This window comes from Leopardus geoffroyi, chromosome C1 (assembly GCF_018350155.1).
Source record: "Leopardus geoffroyi isolate Oge1 chromosome C1, O.geoffroyi_Oge1_pat1.0, whole genome shotgun sequence".
Taxonomy (NCBI): domain Eukaryota; kingdom Metazoa; phylum Chordata; class Mammalia; order Carnivora; family Felidae; genus Leopardus; species Leopardus geoffroyi.
The window spans coordinates 4,879,613-4,898,168 of record NC_059328.1 but is presented as its reverse complement, the minus strand read 5'-3'; the positions used below and the strand labels follow the sequence as shown (position 1 = coordinate 4,898,168).

The 18,556-nt window shown below is 43.8% G+C and overlaps 1 protein-coding gene across 8 annotated transcripts in view; it reads right to left on the bottom strand.

The window, feature by feature from the left end:
• The window catches only part of CAMTA1 (calmodulin binding transcription activator 1), an 855,981-nt gene that overhangs the window by 465,218 nt on the left and 372,207 nt on the right, over positions 1–18,556 (bottom strand). The gene's annotated exons all lie outside the window — the stretch shown is intronic.

The window sequence follows — 18,556 nt, the reverse complement described above, 5'->3', positions numbered from 1 at the left end:
CCCTTACGTAAAGTGGATGAGGTGGCACTCTGTTGAGCATGGAAACTTCTTACCCATATGGTATGACCAAAGCTTAGTCACACACCCGGTTCTGGCTGGCAGCAGAATGAGGGAACTGCTAATTAAGGAAACACCTGAACCTGGGTATGTAGGCACTCAGCTTTGAGAAGTCCAGGAGAGGTAGCAGGGCCCAGACACCAAGAGAAAAAGCAAGAGTGCCACTCTCAGGCCGAAAAGACTGGAGCAGGGCTCCAACCCTGGGGGCACCAGGGGCTCAGCATCAACTACAGCATGGGGAGAAGCACAGAGCCAGTGGTCTGGTCATGAGAAACAAGGTGAGGCAGCTGGTGCTAGGTCACAACTGGACCGGCCACCGCATCTCATGACAGAGGATCCTGAAATGTGCCCGCTTAGGAGGAAGGTTGATTCTGCTGGACAGGAAGTAGGTGGAATTCAGATGGAAGTTCCACTAGGGGACCCGGCCTCTAAGGTGAAATTTAAGTTGTCCATGATTGTACAGGTTAGAAACACAGGGGAGGTGTCTTTGGTGTTGTATGCATTTTTACTAGGATGAATTTAGCCTGTTTAAAGCACGAAGAAATTCCATGACAGCCTTTCCTACTGAATTCGTAATATGATGCGAAGAAAGAAATATGCCCTTTTCTTTTTACATTCATTGTATGCAAACCTTTCTGTCGGCATCAGCAACCTGGCCCATAATATCCTCAGGGGGTCTCGTGGGTGTTATCTATGGTATCTTCTAAGGTAAACATGTCTTCTCTTCCAATTAGGTTGTAAGCCCCCTAAAGGTGGGAAGTGGGCCTAATTCATCACTAAATCCTGTACAGAGCCTAGCAAAGGGCCGGATTCAGGCTGTTACTCAGCCGGTTGTTGATAATCTTATAGCACTAATAAATACAATGAACTCAGCAAAGAAATTCCACTCGGAGGCCTGACCTGAGGCTGTCCTCATCTAATGAATTGTACATTTAATTTTATAGAAGTGCCTTTCCCTCAAAGGTATGAAAGAGTCATCATAGCTCCCAATTCTTATCGAGCTAAACACTCCTCAGTGAGAGGAGGGCACTGAGAGAAGGAGGTATTAGGGCTGCAACCCACAGCCTGTGTCCTTGCGGGAGGGATCGTCTTGGGTCAGAATTTAGAACCAAGTGCTTAAGAACAGTCATTAAAAACCATATTTCTCTGCCATTTGCTACCCATCAGATTGGCCAAATTTAAGGATTGACCATGGCTAATGCTGGCAAAACCATGAAGCAACAAACTCACACACTACAGATGAGAGTGAGAAGTGATAGAACAACTTTGGAAAAGCACTCAGCAATTCTGACAAATAGGAAACATTCTAAACGTCCATCCAACATATAAATATTTATCCATGGTATATTCACACAATGGAACAGAATACAGCAGTGAAAATAAATAAGCTAGAATGATGGGCATCCACACAGATAAATCTCAAAAAAAGAAATATGCTGGGGAAAAACCCCACATTTATAACCCAAATCAAAAAAAAAAGGATTCAATAAAGTAGTAGAATATGAAATCGACATTTGGAAATCAATAGCAGAGGGAAAATCCTATTCAAAATGGCAACAAGATAAAATATGCAGGAATAAACTTAGCAAGGGATACACAAAACTGCTATAAGGAAACTTTTTAAACTAACACAAAACACAAAAGCCTTCTTGAACAAATGGGAAGATGCAAGTTTTTCTCGGATAGGACAATTTGATATTATAAAGACATCAGTTCTCCCTAAGTTAATTTATAAGTTTAATGATATTAATGGAGCTAGACAAATTGATATTAAAGTTCATATGAAAAAATAAACCTTTGAGAATAGCCAGGAAAACACTGAGAAAGAAAAGCCTCAAGGGGAAGTAAACCCTACCAGACATTAAAAATACTACGAAGTATCCACAATTAAAACAATGTAGAGCTGGTGTGCAGAACAGACATAGAAATGAAGTAGATGAGGAAGTTCAGATACAGATGCAGCTATATTTGGAAATTTTGTATATTTTAAAGATGGCCTCTGGGGGTGCCTGGGTGGCTCAGTTTGTTGAGCGTCCGACTTCGGCTCAGGTAACGATCTCAGAGTTCGTGGGTTCGAGCCCTGTGTCGGGCTCTGTGCTGACAGCTCAGAGCCTGGAGCCTGCTTCAGATTCAGTCTCTCCCTCTCTCTCTGCCCCTCCCCCACTTGCAGGCTGCCTCTCTCTCTCAAAATAAATAAATAAATAAATAAATAAATAAATAAATAAATATTACAAAAAAAATTAAAGATGGCCTCTAAAATCACTGAAGGAAAAAAGATTTTTTAATAAGTGTTGCCGGGACAACTGGCTAACAATTTGGAAAAAGATAAAATTATATCCCCATCTCACATCAAACATAAGAAAAAGTTCCAAATGTATCAAAGATGTAAATATAGAAAATGAAGCCACAGAATTATTAGAAGAAAATGTGGGTAAATTCCTTTATGAGCCGAGTATAGGGAGATATTTTATTACTATGATTCAAAAATACAGACGTAATAAAAGATTGATAAATCTGACTACATAAAATAAAACATTTTGCACATGAGACACACTTTAGATTCAAAGATACAAATAGGCTGGAAATAAAATTATGGGCAAAATGTATCATGCAAACAACCACAAGAAAGTTGGAGTGACTATGTGAATATCAGACAAAATAGACTTGAAACAAAGATAAAGAAGAACACTTCATGATGATGAAGGTCTCAATGCATCAAGAAATATAACAATTACAAGCACAGATGCACCAAAGAAACACTGACAGGTGAAGGTAGAAATAGACAATTCTTCCACAATATTTAAAGACTTCAATATCCTACTTCCAATAATGGATAGAATGAGTAGGTAGATAGACTATCAACAAGGAAATGGAAGACCTGGAAGACTGTAAGCCTGTTTACCTACCAGACATCTTTAGAACACTCCACCCAACAATAGAATGTGCATTCCTCTCAAGGGCACAGGCACATTCTCTAACACAGACCACATGCTAAGCTATAAAACAAACCCCAGTACACATAAAAGGATAGAAATGATACAAAGCATGTTCTCTAATTACATTGAAATGAAATTAGAAATCAGTAGCACAAAAAACTTGGGGGAAACTCATAACTATGTGTAAATTATACAAGGCACTCCTAAATAACCAATTGGCTAAATGATTTCAATGGTACATCAGAAAATACATTGAGATAAATGAAAATGGAAACACAAGATACTAAAACATGGGAAACAGCAAGAGCAGTGCTTAGAGAGAAAAATATAAAAGAAAAAAATCTCAAGTCAAAAACCTAACCTTCCACCTTAAGATTGGGGGGGATGGGGGGAAGAAGAGTGGGTCACCTGGGTGGCTCAGTTGGTTAAGCATCCGACTTCGGCTGGGGTCATGATCTCACAGCTCGTGGTCTCTGTGCTGACAGCTGGTCTCTGGGCTGACAGCTCAGAGCCTGGAGCCCACTTCAGATTCTGTGTCTCCCTCTCTCTCTGTCCTCCTCTGCTTGCTCTCTCACTCTCTCTCTCAAAAATAAATAAACATTAATTAAAAAAAAAAAGGGCAGAGTAAACCCTAAAACAAGAAGAAGGAAGGAAGGAATAAACGTTACAGTGGAACCTAATAGAGAACTGAAAAACACAGAGAAAATCAATAAAACAAAAAGTAGGCTCTTTGAAAAGAACAACAAAATTGACAAATCTTTAGCTACATTGACCAAGAAGAAAAGAGAAGATTCAAATTACTAGAGCTAGAAATGAAAGAGAGGACATTGCTCTGACCCTATAGAAAGGAAAAGGATTAGGAAGGAATCCTATAAGCAACTGTAAACCAACAAATTAGATAACTTATATAAGATAAGGAAATTTCTAGAAAGACAGAAACTACTAAAACAGACACAAGAAGAAATGGACAATCTGAATATACCTGTAACAAGTAAAGAGACTGAATTAGTAATCAAAAAATTACCCACAATGAAAATCCCAGACTGAGTTGGCTTCACCACTGAATTCTACCAGACATTTAAAGAATAATTAATCCTTTACAATTCTTTCTTCACAAACCCTTCCAAAAACTGTAAGAGGAGAGAGAACACCGTTCAATTCATTTTATAAAACCAGTATTACCCTGATACCAAAACCAGACCAGGACATAACAAGAAAAGCAACTACTCGCCAATAACTTCTAGGAATATGCATGCAAAAATCTTCAGCAAAATAGGGGTGCCTGGGTGGCTCAGTCAGTTAAGCATCTGGCTTTGACTCAGGTCATGATACCACAGCTAGGGAGTTCGAGCCCCACACTGGGCTCTGTGCTGACAGCTTAGAGCCTGGAGCCTGCTTCGGTTTCTCTCTCCCTCTCTCTCTCTGAAATAAGTATTAAAAAGTTTTTTTTAATCTTCAGCAAAATACTAGCAAACTGAATCCACCAACATAATGGAACAAATTCCCCACAGATAAGTGAGGATTACTACATTAAAAGAATTGTACATTATGACCAAGTGAGATTTATAACAGGAATTAAGATTTGTTCAGCATCTGAAAAGCAACAAAGTAATACATCATATAAATAGATCAAAAAACAAAATCACATGATCATCTCAAAAGACACAGAACAAACTTTTGATAAAATCCAACACCCTTTCATGATAAAAAAAAAAAAAAAACTCAACAAATTAGAAGGGAATTTCCTTAACCTGATAAAGAGCATCTACAGAAGATTCACATTATCATAATTAATGGTGAAAGACTAGACGTTTCCCCTAAGATCAAGAACAAATAAGGATGTCACCTCTCACCACTTCCATTCAACATTTGCACTGGAAGTTCTAGACAGGGAAGCTAGCTAGGCAAGAAACAGAAACATAAGACATCCAGATTGGAAAGGAAGAAATAAAAATATCTCCGTTCACAGATGAGATGATCTTGTATATAAAAAATCCTAAGGAATCCGCTAAGAAAACCTATTAGAACTAATGAACAAGTCCAACAAAGTTGCAGGATACAAGGTCAATAAACAAAATCAATTGTATTTGTATACACTTGGCAATGAACAATCTGAAAATAAAATTTAAAAAGCAATTCCATTCCCTAAGCCATCAAAAAGAATAAAAACTTAGACATAAATTTAACAAGAGAAGTACAAAACTACACTGTGAAACCTACAAAACACTGTTGGAAGAAACAGTAAGAAACAGACCTAAATTAATGGAAAAAAATCAATGTTCATGGGTTCAAAGTCTTAACGTTAAGAGCAATACCCCCCAAACTGAATCTACAGATTCAACACAAGAATTCTACCTGACTTCTTTGTAGATATTGACAACTTGATTCTAAAATTCATATGGAATTTACAAGAGACACAGAATAGACCAAAATAATCCTTTAAAAAGAACAAAGTAGGAGGACCCACACCTCCCATATACAAAATTCACTACAGAGCAATGGCAATCAAGACAGTGTGGTACTGGAATAAAGACAGACATATTGCTCAAGAGAATAGAATTGAGAGTCAGAAAGAAACCCATACATCTACTGTCAGTTGATGTTCAAAAAAAATTGCCAGGACCATTCAATAAGGAAAGAAAAGTGTTTTCAACAAATGGTGCTGGGACAACTGGACAGCTACATACAAAGGGATGAAAATGGACCCTTACCTCACACCACACACACACACACACACACACACACACACACACACTAACCCAAAATTGGTGAATCAGAGCACTAAACATAAGTGCTAAAACTATAAAATTCTTAGAATAAAACACAGAAGTACATCTTCGTGACCTAGAAGTCCACAAAGCATGTGGATAGGACACCAAAAGCATGAGCAGCAAAAGAAAAAATAAATTGGACTTAATCAAAATTTAACATTTTTGTGCTTCAAAGGACACCATCAAAAAAGTGAAGAGACAACCCACAGAATGGGAGGAAATATTTGCAAACGACATATCTGGTAAGGGACTTGTATGTAGAATACGTAAAGAACTCTTACAACCTAATAATAAAAAGCCAAGCAAATGGAAGACATTCAAACATACACATTAGTCATCAGGAATATGCACATCAAAACTACAGTGAGATACCACTTCCCATCCACCGTGATGTCTAGAATCAAAAAGTCAGATGGCAACAAGTGTTGACAGAGGAACTGGAACCTTCATCCACTGCTGGTGGGGAGGTGAAAAGTTGCTGCCCCTTTGGGAAATGGGCCGTTTCTGGCAGTTTCTCAAATGATTAGAGTGACCATATGACCCAGGAATTCCACTACTAGGTATACACCCAAAAGAAATGAAAACTATGTCTACACGAAAAAATGGTACACAAATGTTTATAGCATGTTTATTCATAATAACCTTATAACATAATAACCACAAATAGAAACAACCCAAACGTCCATCAACAGACAAATGGGTAAACAAAATGTGTGGTGGAATACTATCTGGTCATCAAAAGGAATGAAGCACTGACTTGAATGAACAACTTGAATGAACACTGAAAACACTAGAATGTGTGAAAGAAGCCAGGCATGAAAGTCCGTGTATTATGTGATTTCGTTCACATGAGAGTCCAGAAGAAAGAAATCTGTAGACCATGAAAGTGGATCCATGGGTTGCATGGGGCCAAGGGGGCAGGGACAGGAGAGAAGGAGACAACGGACTTATAGCTAAATGATATGGGGATTCTTTGAGGTGATCAATATGCTTAAAATTAATGGTGGCACATATGTGTGACCATACGAAAAGCTATTGAAGTATACACTTGAAATGGGTAAATTGTATAGTATGTGAGTTATATCATAATAAATCTGTTTTTACTTATTTTTATTTTTTTTAATGTTTATTTATTTTTGAGAGCCAGAGAAAAAGAGGGAGAGAGAGAGAGGATCCGAAGCAGGCTCTGCACACAGCAGAGAGCCCGACACAGGGCTCAAACTCAGGAACCCTGAGACCATGACCTGAGCCAATGTCAAGAGCTGGATGCTTAACCAACTGAGCCACCCAGGCATCTCAATAAAGCTGTTTTTAGACATCTAAAAATTTTTTTCAATTTGTTGAGAAACAAGATTTTCACACAGTCCCCAAGGGCCACCTCATGAAACACTCATCAATTACAAAAAGGAAAATAGCTCACGCTCCTGTAAAAGAAACCGGGCAGAGCCCACCTGAACCATATGATCAGGTAATACCACTGGCAATGAGACAGACGGGCATCGTGTGGCTCCCATAAGATGCCTGGAGGAGGCCATAGCATCACTTCTGTCGTGCTTCGGACAAACCCGTGCATCTTAGTCTAACGATGAGGAAACATCAGACAAACCAGAACTGAAGGGGCAGCAGCAAACTACCAGGCCTGTCCTTTGAAAACCTGCCACACGCAAGAACGAAAGAAAACAGACTGAGGAGCTGCTCCCGGTGAGAACAGACGGAAGAGTCAGGACAATGACACGGAGCCCCTCCCGCGTCAGGTCCCAGGCCAAACCCAAAACCCATTTGGTTTGCTTCCGCCATAAAGAACACCAGTGGCACAACCGCTGAAATTTCTATAGCGTCTGAGGGTCAGATGACAGCACAGAATCAATGCTAATTTCCTCATTTTGATACTTCTGCTCCCATAAAAGAACACCCCTGGTCCTAGGACACATGCCCTCAAGTATTTAGAGGTAAAGGAGCATCTCCAACTTACTTCAGGTGTTCCAGGAGAAAAGTAAAATGTTACATATATAGACAATTTCAGATCTGTGGGTGTGTGTGTGTGTGTGTGTGTGTGTGTGCATGCATGCGCACGCGTGTGGGAGGGTTGGGTCTGCGTGCATATCCAGAGAGGGGAAGTGATTACGCATATGTACTAAAATGTTAACAACTGTGGAATCTGGAGAATGATACACAAGTGACATTTGTATTATTTTTTGCAACTTTTCAACCTCATTTCAAGTACAAAAATTTAATTTGGAAAGTGTCTGCAGTACATGCAGCGATTTATATAAAGTTTCAAAACGTGGAAGGAAGTTACTCATTAAGAACACATACATGCAGAGCAGGAGTACAGAAACATTCACGACAGTAGCTCTAAGAAAGAGCGCGGTGTACAGAATAGCTGTGTTTTGCTTCTCAAGCTAACGGTGTGGTGGGACCGTGCAGTTATTATTTATATTTTTGTATAGCTAAAATATTGAATACTAGTTTTTTTTTTATTAAAAACACCCCACTCCTCTCCCTGCACCCATCCAGCACTCCCAGCCTCCGGCAATGCGGGGCCTCGTAGCACAGCCGGTTCCCTCTTGCCCCCAGATGTATTGCAATAGCACCGAGAAATTCTTACTGCACACAGGGAGGGATTCCCTGGAGAAAGAGACCTGGGACAGAGAGCCTCACACACACGTCATTCGCCACAGCAGAAAGGAAGACGGCTTACCAGACAGCAAGGAGCTGGAAACTTTTGCACAGGACAGGGGAGGGGAAGCCTCTACACCAGGAATGGGGGTGTTTGGAGCCGCAGGGGCAGATGGCTTCCTGGCCTCAGGGAGGAGCCTGGCAGGTGCACCAAGGTCTGGGAGAAGTCTGGGGTCCCACTGCTGACTGCAGAAGCAGGCATTCCCAAAGATACCAAGCCGGCAGGGCGCTGCCCTCCCTAATACCACACCACGCCCGGACTGTGGTGGTAAAGGAAGTGGCATCCGCCTGAATCACAAATGGCCCTCTGGACCAGGAGTGCGCGGCTGACCTCCATTGGCTTCCCTGACAGTCGGGCTGGAGGAGGCCCGTATGGGCAGGAAGGCCAGCACCGGCAGAGGAGGGAGTGCCAGCTGGAACCCAAGCCCCACAGCAGGGCTGGGGACAGGTCTCCACCTGCCCTCTGAGCAACATGTCAAGTGCAGAGCCAGCCAACAAGATGGAGAGGGCACCTACCACAAGCCATGCAGTCCTCCAGGCTCTCAGAGAGAAGTGGGGGAAACAGATAGCAGCCTCTGTCCTCCCTGGAGGACCTCAGAGCAAAGATGAGGAATGAGATATAGGTAGGAAGTCAGTGGGTAAGGCGAAAGGCAGTTCTGGACCATGACCCCAAGCAGAAGCCGGCCTTCTGCCTCTTGTTGGGTCCCAGAAGCAGTGGCCGACACGGCCAATAGCATGAATGACGTTGAGACCGCTGGGTCACTGGGGTCCTGGTTGGCTGTGAGTTTGCTCAAGGCTACGTGAGGAGTGCTAGAGGCTTCAGAGCAAAGTGACAGGTTTCCGAAGACTTGTCAAGTGTTTGTAGCCACCACAGTCCGAGGGGGCCACCAGGGTGCATGCTGGGTCAGCACCTGACCTCGCAAATGGGCTTCTCATTTGCCTCTCATCATGTTGCTTCCTGTAAGAAGTCAGGGTTCTGCACCCTGGGGGTGCAGGGGTGAGGTACCTAGGGTGCAAACTGTCAGGAGGTGCTCCTCTGGGGGTCCTGGAACACAGGGTCAGCACCTGAGGGTCTCGGCCCTGCTAAGAGCGCTGAGCAGGGCCCATGGCGGGAGAGCCACACGCTTGAACACATCTGCCTTTCATGCAAGACAAGAGCCTGGATTCTTGGGTCTGGGGGCACCTTGATACTCTAGAACTTACTGAGAAACTAGGCCTTGGCCTGCTATTCTTTGGAACACTTTCTGTATCCTGAAAAGCGGCATGGCCAGGAGTCAAAGACCTCTCCTGCAGTCAGTCTTCTGGCTAAGTGACCTTAAGCAAGATTTCCAACCTCTGGAAGTCTGTCTCCTCAACTATGAAAATGGAGTAAAAATACTCTGGTTGTTGACAGAAGTCAAGGAGATTAAAAAAAAATTGTTGGGCGCCTGGGTGGCGCAGTCGGTTAAGCGTCCGACTTCAGCCAGGTCACGATCTCGCGGTCCGTGAGTTCGAGCCCCGCGTCGGGCTCTGGGCTGATGGCTCGGAGCCTGGAGCCTGTTTCCGATTCTGTGTCTCCCTCTCTCTCTGCCCCTCCCCTGTTCATGCTCTGTCTCTCTCTGTCCCAAAAATAAATAAACGTTGAAAAAAAAAAGCCTCAGTTAATCAATTATTTAAAAAAAAAAAATTGTTTAAGCACATACAGGGCCTGCTACAGAGGGGCGGTTATCACAAGCGTTCTCTGCCCCTTCCTACTTTCTCCTCCCCCAAGGACATCCCACGCTCTAGTTCCTAAAAAGACCAGCTACCTCTCAAGTCTCAAGGAGCTGGGAGCCCATGGTATCTTGGGAAACGATGCTAAATCTTGGCGTGAAAATGCCCACACCCAGTGGAATCAGACATCTCCAGAATGCAGCCTGCACCACTGGGAAGCCTCTACCTGTCTTTGGGAACCCCGAAAATTCCTTCCTGCACACAGTTCTGGACGCAGCTAACCCCTATCCCAGACAGTGGACCCCGCCTTGCCTCAGCCAAATCTAGTCAGCGCTTCTGGACTCCACATCTCACATCTTTTCCGAGGCCGTGTTTGCGCCCACCAGCCCCGGTCAACCTCGTGTCCCCGTATTTTGGCAAGGGTCCACGAGCGGCTTCCAGTTCTCAGAGGGTTTCCCTGGTTAACTTTCCCATGAATTTCATACTTCTGGAGTTCAAGAACCACATACATATTCTATTTTTTCTGCATTTTCCAAGGCTCATGGCACAGTGCCAGGCTACCAGTACGTGAATAATAGGTACTTATTCATTTAAATTTTTTAATTAGAAAAAATGACTAGAATTTGATAATGAAAGTTCTGCCTCATGGACCAAACTCGAACTTCTTCTAGAAACCCTTTTTTTTTTCATGGACTTTGCAGGGAACCAAGCAATTAATGCCTTTTCATTACAATTTAGGACTGAAACTGGAATATTAAAATTGCCATTCAGTGGAATGTGCATGAAATGCTGAGAATCTCCTGGTGAATAATTCCTGGTTATAATGACACGCTATAGACTTAAATCTTACTCCTAGACGTGAAAAAAAGACAGTTAAATCAACTTTGTCCATTTAAATATCATTTCGAGATATCTAGAACCCATCTCTTTATTGCTCAACAACCCCTGGCAATTTCTTTTGCCCTCATTTATTTCTGGTTCCAAAGGGAATCCTGTCTGATTTATTGGAAATTAGTTCTTACAGCTAGTAAATGCTTTAAACTGTTTTCGTATAAATCACTCCAAAATCTGCTAGCGCACTGAAGCCTGGTCTGAGTGCTTTCCTCCAGCGGCACTGAGCATCAGCCTGCCCTCTCTCCCAGGGACGGGGACAGGCACGTCCTCCTCTCCTCCGCCCCCAGGAAAGCCCCACAGAGGAGGCAGATGGGTGTGTAAAGAAACTTAGGTTTTCTACACACACACACACACACACACACACACACACACACTCCATCAGACGCTCCTTCACCTTCGTCTGCAGACACTGATTGGCTACATTTCAGCGGGTTGACAAGCCAGCTTCCTCACGGGATCAGAGTTGGCTGTGGAAGAGGTACAGCGTGTGGACGAGTGTGAGCACGCTGTGTGCAACGGAGGCTGTGTGCTTGGCCCCACCTGTGCCAGCCAGGGCAGGTTAGACTGTGCTGGAAGAATGATGAGGGCTTATCTCCTGCTCACACCACACAGCCGTTCTGGCTCAGTTCCGAGCTCGGCCGCACGCGGTCCTCACCCAGGGAACTAAGCTGGTGGAAGCTCATCCCTGCATCTTCAAATTGGTGCTTTGAAGTGACACATGTCATTTCTACTCACATGTCACCGGCCAAAGAAAGTGACATGGTCACGCCAAACATCAAAAGCCCGGAGGAAGGGGAAGCCCATCATATATGCCCGGAAGGTGGACAGCTTCTGGCTGATGGTGACCATGCTACCCGACGCTTCCCTCGTGTGGGCTAGATGCGACCATCGCGCGCGCGCGCGTGTGTGTGTGTGTGTGCGCGCGCTCATATGTGTGCGCGTGGGCGCGTGTGTGCGTGTGTGTTCACCATAAAACCAGGAACGTTCTGCCTGGCCAGCAGGCATCTTTCTACTCTGAAGAGTCTGACACTTTGCCACACTGTAGCCCTTGAGATGCCTAACACACTCTTTATCAGAATCAATCTTAGAAACAAATGGTTGTTATTTAGGTAACTACTAGGAATAGAAAGAGAGCTCTTCAAATTGACAAAGAAGAAGGAGTGAGGGAGGGGTGGAGGTCTTGGAGGCGTGAGTGGAAAATAAAAATCCTAGGATCCTAAGACTCTTCACAAAAGAGAAAAGCCAAACCCTCCTCATAGCGCGGAGACGCTTTTCACAAGAGCTCGGGGTGTGGGGGCGCACTGCTCAGACCCCCAGTTCTCCTTGTGGGGCTCCAGGTAGATGAAACACAGTGAGTTATCCTCCTTGCCCTCTCCCCTTCCGGTTTTGCACGAAAAAAGAGCTATTTTCCGAAGAAATCCTCCAAGTATTGCTGTAACACAGCAGGATGTAACGTTCACCACAATAACAAATGTATGCAAAAGATCATCGGTTAGAAATCATTTTTAAGTTGAGATAGCGTTCAAAGGCAAAGATGAACTATATGCTGAAAGACAGGGCCCATAGATCTTTTGGAGAAATGAGAGGGCCTTATTTAATGATTTAAAGAACAGCACTATAAAAAAAAATAATTCCATATATAAATATTTAAATATAGTTTATTATATTCAATACCTGTCCAAATATATCCTCTGCACAGATCTCTTCCAACTGCATTCAAAGCTAGACAACTCCAAGAACACTAGAAAGCATCAAAACACATCGGCGAGAAAACTTTGCCATGCGTTTAGAAGACAGGGCTGTTTTTTAAAACTGACGTGACCAGAAAAGCGGCTGTATTTTCACTGGATTTTGAAGAGAGAAGGCAACTGCAGAAGGAGAGAACTTAGTAAAAATACTCTTTTATTCTTTTTCATGTCATACTTCTAAAGACCGCATTTCAGGAGTTAACAATACTTCATATTGTTAGGTTCAAGTCTGTATTTAAAATGCAGCCTCCACATTTGAGGCACACATACGCGTATGTAAATGTACACGATGCTTCCGTTCATGCGCATCTGTCTACCTATCGATGAGATTTGGTGCTGAGGGCATGAGAGAGTTTCAGTAAAATATAGGTTACCACTATGTTCTGTTGCCGTCTTCAAGGGCCCTGTCAGTTCAGCATCAGAGATTGTGGAAATCGCTAATGGAAATCTGACAGCTGGTGACAACTTCAAGCCAGGAGCCTCTTCTAGAAAATCTGTCTGAAAACCTGCGGGAGGACCCAGAGAAAATGATTTTCCAGGCCCCGCACTCCTCTGCTGCTGCATGCTTGCAGAATTCCGGGCTCCGATTCTGTCAAGTGGCACCGCGTTCAGAAGAGCCTCCGCCTCGGCTCTCCGCGCTTGGCCCAAGCTCCTGCCTCACTCTCCCCCGGACGGGCACCCACGGGTGGAATTCATGTCTCCAGCGTCTGTGCCCTTCACCTCTCCTCCCAGACCGTCCCCTCCTGCGGCAGCCGGAGTCCCACGCATCTTATCTACCATTATCAGAAACGTCAACGGTTTCCAAGAAACAGCTGCAATTGGGCTGCAGTAACCTACTTAAGTACCATAAATTCCAGAAGGCGCTTGGCTTTCATGGGCGATGTGTGACTTGAAAAATGACACACTCTTGAGAGAGCAAACGACCGTTTTTAAAGGACCAGCGGGAGATGCCGGACTCCAGGGTCTGGCGCCTCGAGCGGAGCCCTGCCCAGGTGTGGCCTGAACCCAAGCTCTGTCTGCGTGATGAAATCGGGTGGCTCGCACGGAGCTCTCAGAGCGTGACTCAGGACCTCACTCTCTTGCTCGCCCAACGCAGATCGCGCTCACATTCTCAGCTCTCGCTCCTGCGGGCAAGTCCACACTTACTACCTATCCACCGCCGGGTTCAGACCCTAGGCCCGCCAGAGACCCAGGGTGCAACTTCTGGCACGTCACGTAACCCCACTGAGCCTCGCTTCTTCCCTGTAGAAGAGGAGTCGTGGGCCTCAGCTGGAAGGTGGGGAAGGGGCCACGATGCTCAGAGAGCCACCCACACCACGCCTGGCAGGGAGCAGGCACTCAGGACCAGGTCTTTACTAGAGACACCACCGGTCCAGGGAAAGGCGCTCACCTCAAGGGTGAGCATCAGTCACACACACCGACATTCCATCTGGGCGGCCCGTGGCCTCGGGTGCCAGCTCTAACTCAAGAATCCCCAAATGCGTGATCCCAGGCACTCCATCCTATAATGACTATATTTCCCCCATCAGGCTGTCTGGTTTCAGCCCCTTCTCAAACTGGGATTTGCCCCAAAGGACTCGCATGTGCCTCGAGAAAACATGAAACCTTCTGGAGGTTGCAGCCACCAACGGCGAATAAAGTGATGCCTTCTTAGCTGAAGGCCAAGTGCCAAAGCCCTGGGCCAGGTTAGACACCACACGGCACGAAGTGAGCTCCCAGGTTGGTGAAAGCCTAGCCCCAAGGTGGCAAAAAATGCAGACGACGGGGCTAGCCGCTAACACTAGTCCAACATCGGTGAGTGTCTTACGTATCTGGTCCTGAACACAGACGACAGTAAATGCATATTGACGTGTGATTATTCAGATTAATGAGCCTCAGATCTTTCTAACAGTTCCTAATAAAAAATGGCACGAATACCCCACCAGCTCTTGAAACATGCTGAGGGGACCGGACACCACGGGCATCGGCCCATTTCACAGGTGGGGATGTCGAGTCACAGAGAAGCAGGAACACACATCCAGGGTGACAGAGCACATTCCCAGGGTTCTCAGGAAGTGAGCCCAGCTCCTTGACGCCCAGCTGTTCTGTGCCGTCCTCACCACAGGAAGAGAATGTTCCTGGAGACATTATGCAGGGGCTAATGTTTCACCGGGAAGCATATTCCTGGGGGGTGCAGACTAGCGGTGCAGAAACCGTCAATGACAAAGTGTTTCTCGCCATCCTTTGCGTTTCTTATTGCCACTTCTGTCCCCATCCCTCATGCCTTGCAGCTGTACCAGATGTGGAGAAAATTACATGTTCCCTGAAACTTAATGACCAAATTTAAAGCAATTTTAAACTAATCAGGGTTCTGTTAAGCTGATTTTATTAATTTAACAGTTTTAAGAGTTTAACAAAATGATGCACTTGGAAATCTTTGTTGTGGAAGCTGCTCATTTAGGTGCAGAAGGCATGATGCCACCCAAGAAATCCTCCTTCAAAGAAAAGGATGATTTTTAAAATAGCAAAATAATGCTTCTCAAAAATGCACAATTATTGATAACACGGTGCACGGTGGGATGCTATACCCGCCACTTAGGCTATAGGAACGGTTTATACAAGGTAGTTATGCAGAGGTAAACTAATGAGACACTTCTATCCAGAATTAGAGACTTCACTGGTAATGAGAGAGAGACAGACAGAGACAGAGAGAGAGACAGAGAGGGTGGCAGTGGGAAAGGGGCAGAAGAAGAAAGAGAGAGGGAGAGAGAGAGAGAGAGAGAGAGAGAGAAAGAGAGAATCATGCTCAGTGTGGAGCCCGACTTGAGGCTCGATCCCATGACTGTGGGATCATGACCTGAGTTGAAATCAAGAGTTGGATGCTCAACCGACTGAGCCACCCAGGCGCCCCTTCACTAGTAACTTACAATAACCTGTCAACTATCTACTCACAGTTAGGTATGAGTGGCCCTACCTAGTATTCTTCTTATTTAAAATAGAAACACAGAACCTTTTGTTTCTGATGGAGGCTGCTGACAAGTTGCTGATACCCTTTTTACATACTGAACTTAAAATGATCAAGGGCTCTTAAGAACAGAGCTGTGTTTGAATGAAGCCAAAGCAAAAACAAAAACAAACAAAACAAAACAAAGTGGATCCAAATGGTTCTTGACTCTTACAAGGACAATATATGGCATCTCCTTACTTTAAAAGATAAGTCAGAAGTTAAAATCCAGACTTTTAAAAATCACCTGTGTACCTATCTAGATAAACTTGTCTTGTCATCAAAGAATTAGGTGCCACTCACTACCTATGCAACTTTAGATAAGTGATTTCACCTCTCTGAGCTTCTTTGCACATGTGGAAAAAATGGACAACCTTCATCCTAGGACTCAGTGAGGTTAAACGAGTGAGTGCATCTAACTGCACAGAACGGAACCTGGCTCGGTAAGCACGTGAATAACATTGACCTTCACCGTTATGTGGACCTAAATATATGCAGTACCATGATTGACAGTTTGTGCTTCATGAATTACACCTCAGGGTCACTGTATTTGTTTTTTTTTTCCCCCTTTCTTCCTAATTTTAAATTACAAAAGTGATACATTCTTATAAAAAAAAAAAGAAAGCAAGATACTCAAACAATTGGAAGTATGACAAGTAACGTCTGAAATCTGAAATCCTCCTCCCCCCAACTTCAGTCTAATTCCCAGAGGTAATCATGGTCAACAACCTCATACATATCTCCCCAGAACTTTCTAAGTGTGTGCATATAAAAGGCATATATATATTTCTATTACCTGTCACTTATGGATACAAATTTAAGAATAATTTATACTATATACAATGCATCTTACACACATATACACAATCATACACACTTCCACACAGAGGCACTCACACGTGTCACTTTTTGTATGTTATCCTCTGGCTTGCTTTTTTCCCTTAACAATACATCATAGACCTCATTCTATGTCAGACTCGCAGATACAACTCATTCTTTTTCATTGCTGCATAGGTGTTCATGATTTGCTTGTGGCATATATTAACCTTTCCTTTACTAATGGGCATTTACGGTTTCTCCAGCATTTCCTCTCTAAGACGCATACCGCAAAGACTACTCTTTCACGTACAGACTTGAGCACAAGACAACCACAATGGGCGATGGTGGGGAGGATGATGGTCCTGAGAGGACGAGAGTCAGGGACAGAAGGTGGACATCTGCTTTGCATATTATTTGGTAATAAAAATACAAAGTTTAAGGTGTACTGGCTCGATACCACTTTACACCCACTAGGTTGGCTATCACTATTAAAGCAGGAACATAACCAGTGGAAAAACTGGAACCCCTGGGCACTGTTGGTGGGAAAGCAAAATGGTGCACCTGTTGTGGAAAAGAGTACGGTGGTTCCTCCAAAAAGTAAATGTAGAATTATCATATGATCTAGGAATTCCACTTCTGGGCGTATACCTCCCCCCAAAACTAAAAGCAGGCACTTGAAGAAGTATTTGCACACCCATGTGCACAGCAGCATTACTCAAAATAGCCAAAAGGTAGAAACAACCCAGATTTCCATAGACAGATGAATGGGTTAACAAAACGGGCTATGTGCATACAGTGGAGTACCAACCTTAAAAAGGAAGGAAATTCTGGCACGTGCTACAACATGGGTGAAACTTGAAGACATTATGCTAAGTGAAATAAGCCAGACGCAAAATGACAAATGCTGTGTGATCTTGCTTATAAGAGGCACATAGAGTAGCCAAAGTCATAGAGACAAGAAGAGTAGGAGGGTGAGTGCCAGGGGCTGGGGCAGGGGAATGACCCAGCAGCATTTAATGGGGACAGAGTTTCATCTGGGGAAGATGAGGCCATTCTGTAGATAAATGTTGGTGACGGTTGCACAGTAATGTGAATGTACTTACTGCCACTGAATTGTACGTGCAAAAATGGTTAAGGCGGCAATGTTTTGGTATGCAGATTTTACCACAATGTTTTAAAGGTGTAACGGTTTATTTTAAGTGTGGTCCAAACATCCCTGCATCAAAACGGTCGCTTCAAAAAAATAGGTCCCAAAGAACTGTGAAAAGAGCTGCACCGAATGGCATGTGCATGGATAAGATCCAGAAGACCCCTGCCTTTGAGCGTATCACATTAATGGATTGTAGGAGGGAAGGAGCAGGTAAACAAACCATCAATGACAATAAAAATGGCAAAAACACTGCTGATACAAAGGAGTGTGGGCTTTCCTGAAATCCAGAGGGCAGGTGAACCAATGTTCCTCTTATTCTCTGTAATTTTCTATATGTTTACAATATCTTACGACAACAATAATAAATACATATTTTAAACTGGAAAGTGCCAGGAAACCCTATTTAGGAAATCTAGGTGCCCAGGTTCCCAGATGTTTCAATTTTATGATCCAGTTTTTAAAATGTAATGCAAATACAAATCTAGGACTGACAACTTTTTATTTTGCCGAGTAAGGACACTAAAACAATTGCCATCTGCTTTCAGTATTATTCACAAAAGAAGGCATATTTTATGTTAAAAAATGAGCTTGAACATAAGAGACTGTCCTTCCCAAGAAAGGGAAGTTGGCAACCATTCCCAATATCATTGGTCACACACCATGTTGCCATAATTTCCTGCATTTTGCCATTGACCAGTGTGAACTTCTCCAGAGGCCGGCAACTGTCAGGTTCCTAGATTTGGGACCCCCGCCCTAGCCCACGTTCCTCACCTGAAAACCCAGAGTCATCTCCAAAGTCAGCTCCAATGCCCCAAGCGCTCCTCCCT